This window comes from Cryptomeria japonica, chromosome 10 (genome assembly GCF_030272615.1).
Source record: "Cryptomeria japonica chromosome 10, Sugi_1.0, whole genome shotgun sequence".
NCBI lineage: Eukaryota > Viridiplantae > Streptophyta > Pinopsida > Cupressales > Cupressaceae > Cryptomeria > Cryptomeria japonica.
In genome coordinates this window covers 294,917,199-294,930,510 of record NC_081414.1, presented here as the reverse complement: position 1 = coordinate 294,930,510, position 13,312 = coordinate 294,917,199, and positions in this window count along the sequence as shown.

Here is a 13,312-nt window from a genome sequence, read left to right as displayed (position 1 = left end):
TTCCGCAGTTGTGCGCAACACTTCATAATTATCAACTAAAAGTGAGTCAAATGGATCAATCTACTCCTATGGCTCCCAGTGAGAAGGGTGATAGTGCTCAATAATAGTTTGTGAAGTTCAAACCAAGTAAAGGCTTCATCAAATTTAACACAACATCAACAACAAAAACAATGTGAATGCTACAACATGTGTGCCTCCTATTTCTAAATTTTTCAAAAGAGAAAGACAATTTACTTCTTTGAATGAATCTTTACATAGCATTATGTCTTAGTTGTTACAAAGAAATGTTATCAAATTTCCACCAATAAAACCAGTTGACCCTTCTAAGGCAGCCTCACCTTACTTTGATAATTAATTTTTTTTGTCAATTTCATCGTCAACCTAGTCATGATATTGAGAAATGTTTTGCATTAAAAAGTAAGATTCAAGATTTGATTGATAATAATACTATATATGTGGTAGGTGTGAATGATAAAGGAAACAAATCAATAGCTCCTCCTAATCAAAATCTTAATATTTTTACTAATCCATTACCTTCTCATACCTCTAACGTGATTGAGACTGAACATACTTATTTCTCTCCTTCTGATGTGACTACCATAGTTCAAAATTTGGTGAATATGGTAGAGAAACAAGGAAAACCTAAGGATCTATTTATCACATTTGACCCTAGTGAGACCATTAGAGCACTTGATGGACCTTTATACATAGTTGCAAAGATTTAGGAAATACCTTGTTGTGGTGTGCTTATCGATCCCTCTTGCATGGTTAATGTCATCACGGAGGAGTATCTTTTCACTTTACATTTGCATAAACCAATCTATGATGATACTAATGTGGTCGTTAAGTTATTTAATAGATTATGTTTCCTACCATTAGTTCTATCACACTTCCTATTGAGGTTAACACTAAATCTATGGATGTCAACTTTGTTATCATTCCATCCTCTAAGCAATTACGTGTGAACTTAGGCTACTCTTGGCTATCTTCTATGAAGCCTATTTCTTCTCTAATTCATAAGTGTTTGAAATTTCCCCACAATGGAGAAATCATAACTATTAACCATAGCTTATTTCAACCAGTTGAAAGAAGCCCATGTGTTCCTATTGATTTATTTTGGCCTAAATAATTTCAATATCTTCCATCACGAAGTGATTCTCTCTTTAAATATTATAAAAAATGGAAGAAAGATATGATCTTATCCTTAATCCATCCTAGAACTCCAAAACTTTATATTCCCCTCATTCTTGAAGATGAAGTTCTTCCCCTAACGGATATAACTAATCTTCCTCCTAAGGAAGATTCCCAGCCTATTCCTATGGATAAAACTATGAGTTCTCCTAAGAAGAATAATAATATTCCTCCTAAGGTTAGACATTTACCTCCTCCTCATGATGGACTTGGTCTCCTTCCTACACCAAACATTTCTCCTTTATATGGTATAGTTTTGCCTCCTTTCTCTTATAGAGAGAAGAGACATGCCTCTCCTCTTGTTCAACCTAAAAGACCTCAACCTAAACCTCCAACTACCAAAGATTAGAATATTCCTCCTTCTTCTTAGTCTTCCATTAAGACTCGACAGAATCATTGTAGAGAGAACACCGACGAAAGCATCGTGCTCAAGCTCGTGAAGATGTGCGTCAAAATATTCAATCTCACAACTCCAATAGTTGACATGATTCCCTTTTCTCCTAAGCAAGATGTTGAACCTAAATCTCCAAATCATAAGTTGCAAAAAACATGTGTTGGTTTCACTTCTATTCATATTCGCACTCCTCTTTCTATAAATCTTGATGAAGAAATAGGTGAAAATGTTATTCATGATGATAATATAACTCCTAATGCTTCTTATAGTGAATATGAATATGTTGATGTGGACAAACATTAATCTGCAGATTTTTCAAAAGTCTTATTCCTAGCTCCTAGAATCGAACAAAGTGACTTAGCACATGAGCATAGTCCTTGTTTGGATCTTGTGATAGCTCCATTTGTTGTGCTCGATGTCACTCCTCTGGAATATAGTGATCATCAAGATCGGGAGGTGGATGTCGTGCTAGACTAGCTACATTATCACTGTAGATCCTCTACCTCTCTCTCTTTTCTTGCTCTTTTTGTGACCATTATTCTATGTGTATCCTTTTTCTTCTATATTCCCTAGTAATGTCTACTTGAAGATGATGCAAAGAATTGAGATCTCCTTTTGTCTTTTTCATGTTGACTCAAAAGACACTTGTAACCCTTTCTTCCAATGTAGTTTCCGTGCTTTGGGGAATGATGACTATTCTATGCATATATATATATATATATATATATATGATATACATGATTTATCATACAACATATTGACCTTGAGGAAAGTGAAACTACCTCGTTCTTTGTGTTTTGTGTTCATTATCCCTGGGTTTATTCCTTAATTGGGGGCTAAAGCCTTGTAATAATGTGCTCCCTCTTTTTCTCTCTTGAGTGTATCCTACCTTAAAGAAATCGCTCCCAATAAGGCATGCACGATCTCTTTAACATGGGGGCATACACTCCACTCATATTTTCCTTCTTGATAATTAAATTTACTTAGTGAACTTGGCTTTGTTTTGTAATTTTTGGTATCCTTGATTTTCATGACTTGTAGTGAGGGGAACCTTGCTACTAGCAGTCATGGTTCTCTCCCTCTTTATCTTCCCTTTTACTTTTTCAAACATTGTCGTAAGATCCTTAGTCTACTGGGGGCTTGGTGTATCTTGCCTCCTTGAAGTGGTGAAAGTCTTTCAATCTTGTTTCCTTGTACTTTACCGGTAGTATTGGCGTACACTTATACTCCCACTAAAGTGGGGGCTAAATGTAGCATCATAAAATTATGACCTTGCAATTTTCAACCACATTCAGGTCTTCACATTGGTGAACGAATCCCTAAGCCTAATTGGAGACCCAAGACATACTCACACCTCCTGAAACTTGTATTTCCTCACACCCTGCACTACCTATTCCCATTTCCTATCCTAAATTAGGGAAGGACAGAGTGTGGCACCCCTGTCCTTGCCTTATTTTGGGCCCCTTTTGATCCTTTCTTGGATTGGGCTTATCAAACGAGAAGCAAGAAAAATTTCCCTATGTCGGCCTAAGACAAAAAATCACTCAAATAACCCTAATTGATGAATATATAAGACACATTTTCTCCTCCTATTTGCATAAGTCAAGAAGCAAAAATTAAGTGCATAAGCAAGATAAGCATCCAAGCATTCAAGCATCTAAGAATTCAAGCATTCAAGTGTCCATTCAAGCATCCATTGAGCATCTCAAGTCTCCTCTCAAGGCTAAGTTTTGCATTCAAGTCAAGGATTCAACCATTGAAGTGGAGATCTCTTTTGAACATTCATTTCTACATATCCTTTCAAACAACTCTATCAACATTTCCATTGCATCCTCTCTTGAGGTTAATTCTACTTCAGTTATTTACTTTCATTTACTTTCAATTACTTTTCAACGTTTGGTTGATTCCAAAACAGGGGTTTGACCTGAAGGAAAACCCTCAATCCCAACAATATTTCCTCTATTTTTTGTGTGTAGGTTTCAGGTGTGCAACTGTATTTGCAGATTTGGACTTCATTTTCAGAGATGGAAAAACACTTTTTAGTGCATGGATTTTTTGGAGGACTGAGTACACTTTCACCCAAATTTGCAGGGGAGCTTGATCTCAACCTTTTACTACTAATTCCAGATGCATAGCTTCATCTCGCATTTCTATCTCGAGTTATAATAATTTCTTTGTAGCTTTTACACTTAGTCTTAAATCGCATAATTCAACTTATCCATTCTAAAAGAGGGGTTAATATCACTTTCCAAATTTATTATCAATTCATTTAACATTCAATATTCTATTGAGATTGGATCTAGTGAATTTCCCCCCCTCTTTTAAATGTAATGGTGTGTGAGAAGTTGAAGGAAATCCTTTGTGAAACTTTCACTCCTTTTCTTGAGGAGAGAAAATCTTTCCATTTTATCTCCTCCCATCACCTTTTTACACCCATTATAGGTACCACATCCTAGGACTCTACTTGAGGTCATACAAGGATTTCTTTAATTTACACACCAAATTACTTTTACCTTTCACCACATTGTGCTATGGTTGTGTCATATAAATATCCTCCTCCAAATCACCATGAAGGAAAGCCGTTTTTTAATCCATTTTCTTAACTTCTAAATCATAAGCAACAACATTAGAAAGCAAAAATCTAATGGATGTCATTTTGGCAACATGACAAAATATCTCACCATAATCAACACCCTCAACCTAAGAGTAGCCCTTCACAACTAACCTCTCTTTATACTTATCTATGCTCCCATCTGAACCAATCTTTTTCTTGAACGCCCATTTGCAACCAACATGCTTCCATCCTTCAGGCAATGGTACAAGATCCCATGTATCATTCTTTTTCAAAGCTATCATTTCTTCTTCCAGGATTCTACATCATCCATACCTAATGCTTCTTCTACATATTTTAGTTCATCCACATTAGTATTCAAATAAAAAATGCATCTCCAATCATCAAGTGAATACCTTTTAGGTGGTTGTCTATGTCTTGTAGACCCTCGAACAAGCTGAGTTGGAGGTTCTTCCTCCTCTTCTAAAGATTCATAGATAGATGAGCTCTACTCAACTTCTTACCTATCTAGGGTTCTCGATTCAACTCTTTCAATTGTAGAAGGGAATTGAATCACATCTTCCTTTTTAGTTTATTCTGGCTGCAATGTAATAGAAGGAGACTTAATTTCTCTAAAAATAACACTTGTAATATGAATTAACTTTTGTTCAATAGGGTCCCAAATCTTGTATCCTTCCACACCATGAATCTACCCGATGAAGATACATTTTACAACCTTGTTCTCCAACTTTATTCACTTCTCCTTTGGCACATGTGCATATGCCTCACAACCAAAAACTCTAAGATGTCTCAATAAAGGCTTGTGACCCGACCATGCTTTCATAGACATTTTATCAAAAAGAGCTAATGTAGAAGACCTGTTAATCAGGTAGCAAGTAGTGGCAACCTCTTCAACCCAAAACTTTTATTTTAGACCAGCACCACTTACCATAATCCTATCCTTCTCCATCAGTGTCCTATTTATTATTTCTACAACTCCATTCTATTATGGATAATGTGAAGTTGTCTTTTGTATGTTAATGCCACATTCTTTACAGAATCAATCAAAATCATTAGAGAAAAATTCACCGCCATTATCAATCCTCAAACTTTTAATTTTCTTTCAAGTATGCAACTCAACCATTGCTTAAAATTATTTAAATTGGTTGAAAACTTTAGATTTACTGTTTAGAAAATATACCCATGTCCTTCTACTAAAATCATCAATAAATGAAACATAATATGTGGATTTTTCAATCGAAGGAACATCTATAGAGCCAAACACATCAGAATGAATAAGATCCAAAACACCACTACTTTTATGAGAACTCGAGTAAAAATGAACGCGGTTTTATTTTCCATAAATGCAATACTCACAGAAATCAAAGTCAAGATTATAATCATTCAAACCTCCAACAAGGTTTTTATTTTTCAAGATCCTTAGACGCTTTTCTCCAATGTGGCCAAGCCTCTAGTGCCATAACATAGTCTTATTTGTAGGTAACTTTGCTTTAAAAGAAAGAGAAACCTTAGTTACCCAAAAGCCATTTCCATCTGTTGAAGGTGAAACCCTCAAATCTTCCACAGATTTACTTTTTATAGAAATGCTATTACACTCAACAATGTATGTCTCTAGCTTATGCAAAGTGTCAAACTTGACACCTCTTGAAATTATCATATCACCCTTTATTATCTTACATCTACTTCAGAAAAGACTACCTGCACACCTGCATCTATTAGTTTGATCATAGATAAAAAATTTCATTTTAAACCAGGGATATGCAGCACACCATTAATCCTTTTAATTCTACCATCAGAAAGCCCAATTCTAACTTTACCTCGACCAACAATGTCTAAATGTGAATCATCGCCCAAGTACACCTTACCTCCATTAAATTATTCATATTCAAAAAACTAATCTCTATTAGCAATCATATGAAAAGATGCACCTAAGTCAATTAACCAGGCATCATTACTTGCATGAGTCGCCAAAGCTGCAATAAATGCATTACCATCTTCCTTCTCGAATTCAGAATCGGAATCAATCGTTTCTTTTTCTTCTTCTTTTCTTCTTTGCAGTCCTTACATATATGACCTAGTTTACCGCAATTCTAGCAAATGACTTTGGACTTTCCAAGAGATTTTGATCTCCCTCTTGATTTGGACTTATCATGCTTCTCAATCTTCTTTCCTTTCTCCTTAGGTCTTCCACGAATAGTTAGGGCTTCCTTTGAACTGCAAGATACCTTCCTTCCCATCTCTTCACCAAGTAGGGCACCCACCATATCTTCAGACTTCAAAACAATAGAAGTACTACCAATAGCCATAACAAGAGAATCCCATGAATCAGGCAAACGACAAAGAAAGATCTAACATTTCTCCTCTCCATTCATCTTAATACCAACAGATACTATTTGAGCCACCAACATATTGAATGCATCCAGATGGTCTGCAACTAGTCCACCCTCTTCCATCTTCAAGGAATACAATTTCTTCCTCAAGAAAATTTGATTTAATAAAGATTTTGCTTGATATATTTCACCAAGCTTAGTCCATAACTTCTTTGCAATGTTTTCTTCATGGACATTGATCAGAACAGAGTCTATCAGGCATAGTCTAATTAGACCCTTGACTTTTTGGTCCATAACATCATACTGAGCTCCCACGGTAGGATATGAGGGCATTTGGTCATTCACATCAACATCATCCCATAGATCTGGATCTATTAGCAGATCTTCCATTTTTAGCTTCTACATCTCAAAATTTGTTCCATTAAATTTCTCCACCTCTATTTTCCCTGATGAAATTGCCATCTGAATATTCTTGCAACAAGATCAAAAAGTGTCTTCTGCAAAAGCTCCCACTCAAATCTAGATTAGTTCAAAATAACCAACCCACAACTGAAACCAAAGGTGATCAAGCTTTGATACCACTTGTAAGGAAGTTAAGTAGAGAAACAACTTCCTACACTTATCTTGAGAGGAGAGTCATGCAAAAAATTTATAGATCTTTACAATAGTTATAGAAAACAGAAATAGATATAATAACATTCAAACCACAACACAATGATTTACGTGGGAAAAACCCTTTCAAGAGAAAAACCCCACACTCCAAAAGCTGCCCAATATATTATTCAACAATCAAAATAGATTACAATATATTTTTAGAGCAAGCTCTTCGCATGAGTACCACTAATAAGAGATTCAAAGATAACTTAATAGCCATAAGACTTTTACACACAACCTCTATCTCACACACCTCATATATAGGAGATACAATACAAGAAGCCGTCAAATGGTATTAAAAAACCATGGGCTAAAACCACCCAATAAGGTGTAGCTGACCTTATCTCCCTTATAGATGCCCTATGACGCATGTCCCTCCCTTTTATAGCTCATTTATGTGTCCAAAATATTTTAAATTTCCTATTCAAAAGTACAAACTTTTGGAGGCCATAACTTGAGAACCGTGTGTCCTATTGATGAACCATTTGAAGCGTCGGAAAGCTCACGAAGCACTCTATTGCCTCATAAACCTCTATACCATTTATGCCCAATTTTCAGGTTATTTCAAAGCCTCTAAAGTCCTCAAAATCAAATTTAAACCTTTCATTGGACCCCTCCAAAATGGAATATTTAATATCTTCAAAACTAGTTGTGATCTTGCAACGTAACTTTACCAGAATGCTTATCTATCCAACCAGAAACTTTACGGAGAAACTTACTATAAATAGTAACCTCATGTAAATGCAAGGTTGAGACACCATTTTACCCCAAAAATATACCTAATCTTTTTTCTTTTTATTTTTCTTGATTGTTTGCAAGTTAAATATCAAGAAAAAGATCTTTTTAGGGATCAAAACAGAGCTTTTGTGTTTGTGCAAAGACTTTCTATGCTTGTGCAGACACTCTATGTGCCTGTGTAGAGAATTTTTGCACTTGTGTAGAGACTTTTTGTGCTTGTGCAAGGACTTATTTTCCATGTTTGTAGACTTTTTATGCTTGTGTTTAAAGTTTTTGTGCTTGTGTGTAGACTTTCTATGCCTGTGTTTCTCAGACCTACCCCTGTGCAGTGTTCTGGTCTAGTTTGCAAATAGGGTTTAGTTAGCAATCTCTTTTCAATTTTCAAGGTTTTGTAGGGCTAAAATTGGTTTGAATATTGATAAAAAATGTCTAAAATAAATTCATCTATCTCTAATTAGGACTTGGTAAAATAGCAACATCATTACACACTTTCTTGTTTACGCAAGTTAGGCTTAAGAAGAACAAAAGCATTTCATTTTGGGCTTTAAAATGAACACAATCTCTGCAAGTTGATTCAATTATTTTTTATTATTTTAATTAGGGTTAGTTAAGATTTAATTAACTCATATAACCTAATTATGAATGGGAATGAACAACAATCTTTCACATTAGGGTTGTTAGGGTTTTAGGACTCCTAAGTCCCACATTTCATTTTGCATGCTTTAAAGTTATGCTTTTTGTAATTTAGGAGTTGCATTGTCTCTCTTAGATATAAATTTATCATGAATGCATGAAATTGGATCAACATATTGCAACCATAGTGAATTTGCAAATATTTTCCTTGCAACCTTAGGATTGTGATTAAATGTTTTTATTTCATACAAAAGTCAAACAAACATTTTGGCTTTTGTGCTTGTTAAAAGTAAATCACAAACAAAGGACATAATAAACATCATAAACATTGTAACACAAATGAGGACCCCCATCTTGTGGGCCCTCTTTTTGACCCTAGGGAAGGCCAGTTTTCAAGGTCCTTGGGTCATGTGGAAAAGGTTCTTCGAGAGGGGAATCTGAGCTGGAACAGAACATGGTTTTCCAAGGCCCATGGATGTTTGGTAAAACCTCCTTGACTTCAAGAAAATGGCCCCTGAAGCTGGTGCTAAAAGATTCATCCTTTTTTTATTCGGCTCCAGTTTGGGTAAAACTGCCTAGTTTGCCTTTGGATTTTTGGGTTGAAGATGTGTTTAAAGAGATAGCTATCTCTTTTGGGGAACTTATTGCTACAGATCTTATGATAGCTGCAAGGAAAAGGTTAGCCTATACTAGAATCTATGTGAATGTATTCCATAACTCAGATCTCCCTTTGTCTATTGATATCCTCACAAAACTCAAGACATGGGAACAACCTATTGAATATGAATCTCTTCCTTTTGTGTGTTTTCATTGCAAAAAAATTAGACATTGGGCTAGAGGATGTCTGGGCAATCTGAAGATCGCTTCTAAGAACATAGGGGTTCAGAAGAAAGTCTAAAAAGAGAAACCAGGTAAGAATGACAGGAGGTCTAATGGTATGAGGATGCAGGCTCCAGATATCCTAGCTACTAGGATTAAGGTAAATAAGGAAGGAGAACCTAGTGAGAATGATCGGGTGAATTCTAATAATGTTGACCTGCAACCCAGTGGTGATAGTCAGAAATTACAACTCAAAGAAGGAGAGATAGATGAATCAGTGGCAAATGGGAAGGTACCTTCAAGGGAAGACAAGGTGGAAAATGAAAGTATGGATTATTCTGAGGTACCTAAAATTGATCTTGAAAAAGATGAGGAGCCTATTAGTCCTATGCAATTAAGTTCAGATTCTCAGGATTCAATTAGCTAGGAAGCTTTGAAGATTTTAAAAGATAATATAAGTACCCCAAATCACAAGCTGAAGAGTCAAAATATGAAAGACTTCAAGAATGATGATGATGGGGATGGGAACTTCCTCATAGTAGGAAAAAAGAAGAATAAGAAAAAAGGTAATGTCATGGATATCCAAACCAGGACAAGAGCTAAGGCTGAATTTGGCAATTCCAAATCTTCCCCAGGTAGAAAATTGGCTAGGTGGCACAAATAAAATGAAAGTAAACATAACATAGTTGATGGAAGTCAGCATACCATCTTGGAGACCTGTTCCCCCCTGTCTAAATGATAGTGATATCTTGGAACATAAGGGGTCTAAATGGTCCCCATGAACAAGAAATATTAAGGAATTTGGTTAAAGACCATAAACTGGATGTTGTCTTAATTCAAGAAACTAAGATGAGTAAATAAAAAGTGGAAAAAATTAATGCTTTTTATTTTAGAGGGGTTGTTGATAGTAGCTCTAAAGGGGCTTCAGGAGGTGTTGTTATCTTCTATAATAAGAAGGTTATGGATGACAAAGTGATCCAATTTGAAGGTAACCTGATAAGCATCATATTTAAGCATATTAGCGATGATTTTATTTGGGTCCTTTCTAACATCTATGCTCCAAACTCTAAAGTTGCCAGATCTAAATTTTGGAAAGTTGTGGAGGAAAACAAAAAAGGCTTCCAACATGATCCTTGGATGATCATGGGTGACTTTAATACTCCCCTATATGATTTTAAAAAGTATGGAGGATCTCAAATTCTTTTGGATAGCAAAACTGATCTTATGAATTTCATTACTAAGATGGCTCTCACTGATGTGGAGATGTGTGAGGTGGCCTTCACTTGGTCAAATAGGCGGGGTGGTGATGAGATTATTTAGGTTAGACTGGATAGAGTGTTAATCTACATTGATTGGTTTACTAAGTACAACAACACTTTATCTATCATCAATAGAATAGGATCAAACCATTTCCCTATTTCTTTTGTGGCTCAACCTCTTGTTAAAAGATGTTGCTTCCCTTTCAGATTTGAGAAAATGTGGTTATATGACCTGTTGAAACTTAGTAGCTTCGGTAAGATAAATGATTAAATGAAAGACTTCATTTATCTCTCATTCAATCATCTACCTTATCAATATAACTACAATATAAGTATAGACCTCATGATTAAATAAATGAACTTGTTATACTCATCTTATATGAATAATCGATAATATTACTCATGTTGTGATAAGACTAGAATTATAACTACCATAGCTTTCATATGATAGTATCAATTGATGCTATCATATGATAACTATAATAGTTATCATTCTAAAACACATGTTAATACCGAATCATTTAATTCATTGATTATGTTTGACTTATCTTGATCACTTATCGGGTAACTATATGTTGCCCTGATTATTAATAACTATCAACTTAAACATGTTAATTGGTGTGATTGATAGTTATCAATATAACAAATGATAAACATAAAAGACGTGACTGATGGTTATCAGCACAACACATGGTAATGTGTTTATATTAAACTAAAGCGGTATCTATGCACCGATCAAGACATGTCTTGATCAGGCATGTCTAAAAGACATGACCAATCAAGGCATGCCTTGATCGGTGAAGCATAGACTATAAGTATATGAAAATGAAGTGTTGAAGAGACATCAAAATTATTAATGTTATCTTCAGCAACCTGTGACATAAGAAACAAAAAATATCAGTACAGAGAATAATAATATATATAATTTTAGACTTGAACATAAATTTGAATATCTTTTACATGGTATCAGAGCCATGAACCTGAGGCATTCAAATTCGATAAGTTCAAACTGAAGATATAAACATCATATTTCCCATGGCTAATGCTATTAGATTTGAGGATAGACTTGAAGGAGGCGACAATTTCTCAACATGGAAGTTCAGAATTAAAATGATTCTAAAAGAAAACAAGGTTGAATCATTTATTAAAGTTGAATCTAAAGAACTAGAGGATGAACCTGACAAATCAACATGGATCAAGGGAAATGAAAAATCTATGAAAATCATAGTAGATGGAGTAAGAAATCACATCATGCCAATAATAACAAAACATGAAACTGCCTATCATATGTTCAAATCACTCGAAAGTGCATTTGAGATAAATAATGCAAGTAGAACCTTGGCTCTAAAAAGAGAAATAAATCATATAAGTATGAACAAAGGGGAGTCAGTAAATGCATACTTTATGTGGATATCATCCCTAAGGGATGAACTGGCAATGATTGGATATTAGATCTAGAGCAAAGAGCTAATGCTCATTGCTCTAGATGGGTTGCCTAGTACATGGGAGACATTCGTCCAAGGCATCAATGCAAGAGATAAATTTCCAAAATTTGATAGGCTAAGAGCAGATTGTCTTCAAGAAGAGTCAAGGCTAAATAAAAAGGGGATCAAACAAAATAACAGAGATGAAGATCTCCATGTTTTAAATACCAACTCCAACAAGAAAAACAAGAAGAAACACTTCAGGAAGAGAAAGAACCGACATGACAAAAAGTCATCTAAAAGAGACAACTCTCACATTCAGTGCTTTAGGTGTGATCAATATGGACACTATGCAACAAGATGTCCAGATGGAATCAAACAACAAGCTACATTTGCAAAAGTTAAAAGGGAATAATATGACTTTGAAAAGCATGTATTCTACATTGTTCTCTCCATTCAAGTATCCAATAAATCTAACACCTGGATCATTGACAGTGGGTCTTCAAGATACATCACTGGGTATAGAGAATTGTTGGATTCAATGGTAGAAAAAATCGATGAATAAGTAACCATTTGTGATGACTTCACATCGAGTGAAAGGCATCAATACCTGCACTAGTAAGTTGAAGATAGGCATGTCTCTTCAACTCACTGGAGTCCTATACGTTCCTGGCATCAAGAGGAACTTAATATCCATATCTGCACTTGAAGATGATGGGTACAAAATAACATTCATGAATGGTAAAGTTCTAGTATGGCCATGAAACTCTTCCATCAAGAAGGCTACAATCCTAGGACATAGAAAAGGCTATTTATACGAAGTATGTACTGAATCTAAACTAGCCCTAATTTATGAGATTATAGATTCAAATGAAATTTGGCATAGAAGATTAGGTCATTTAAACTTTTGTGCTTTATGTTCAATGGAAAAATTAGTAATTGGTTTGCCTAAGTTAAAACAATACCATTCTAGTACATGTAAGGGGTGTTCCCTAGGCAAAAATGCTAAGAGTTCCTTTCAAAATAGTTCTAGGAAAACAAGCAATGTTTTAGAGCTAGTTCACTCTGACCTATGTGGGCTAATGTCTATACCATCATTAGGGGGGTTCCTTTACTATGTAATATTCATTGATGACTTCTCCAGGAAGACCTGGATCTATTTTCTTAAACGTAAAGAATCAAAAGAGATTCTCAGGAGATTTAAGGAATTAAAAACTCTCTGAAAACTCTATTGAAAGGAAAATAAAAACCTTGAGGACTAATAATGGGAGGGAATACACCTCAGACATCTTTAGAGA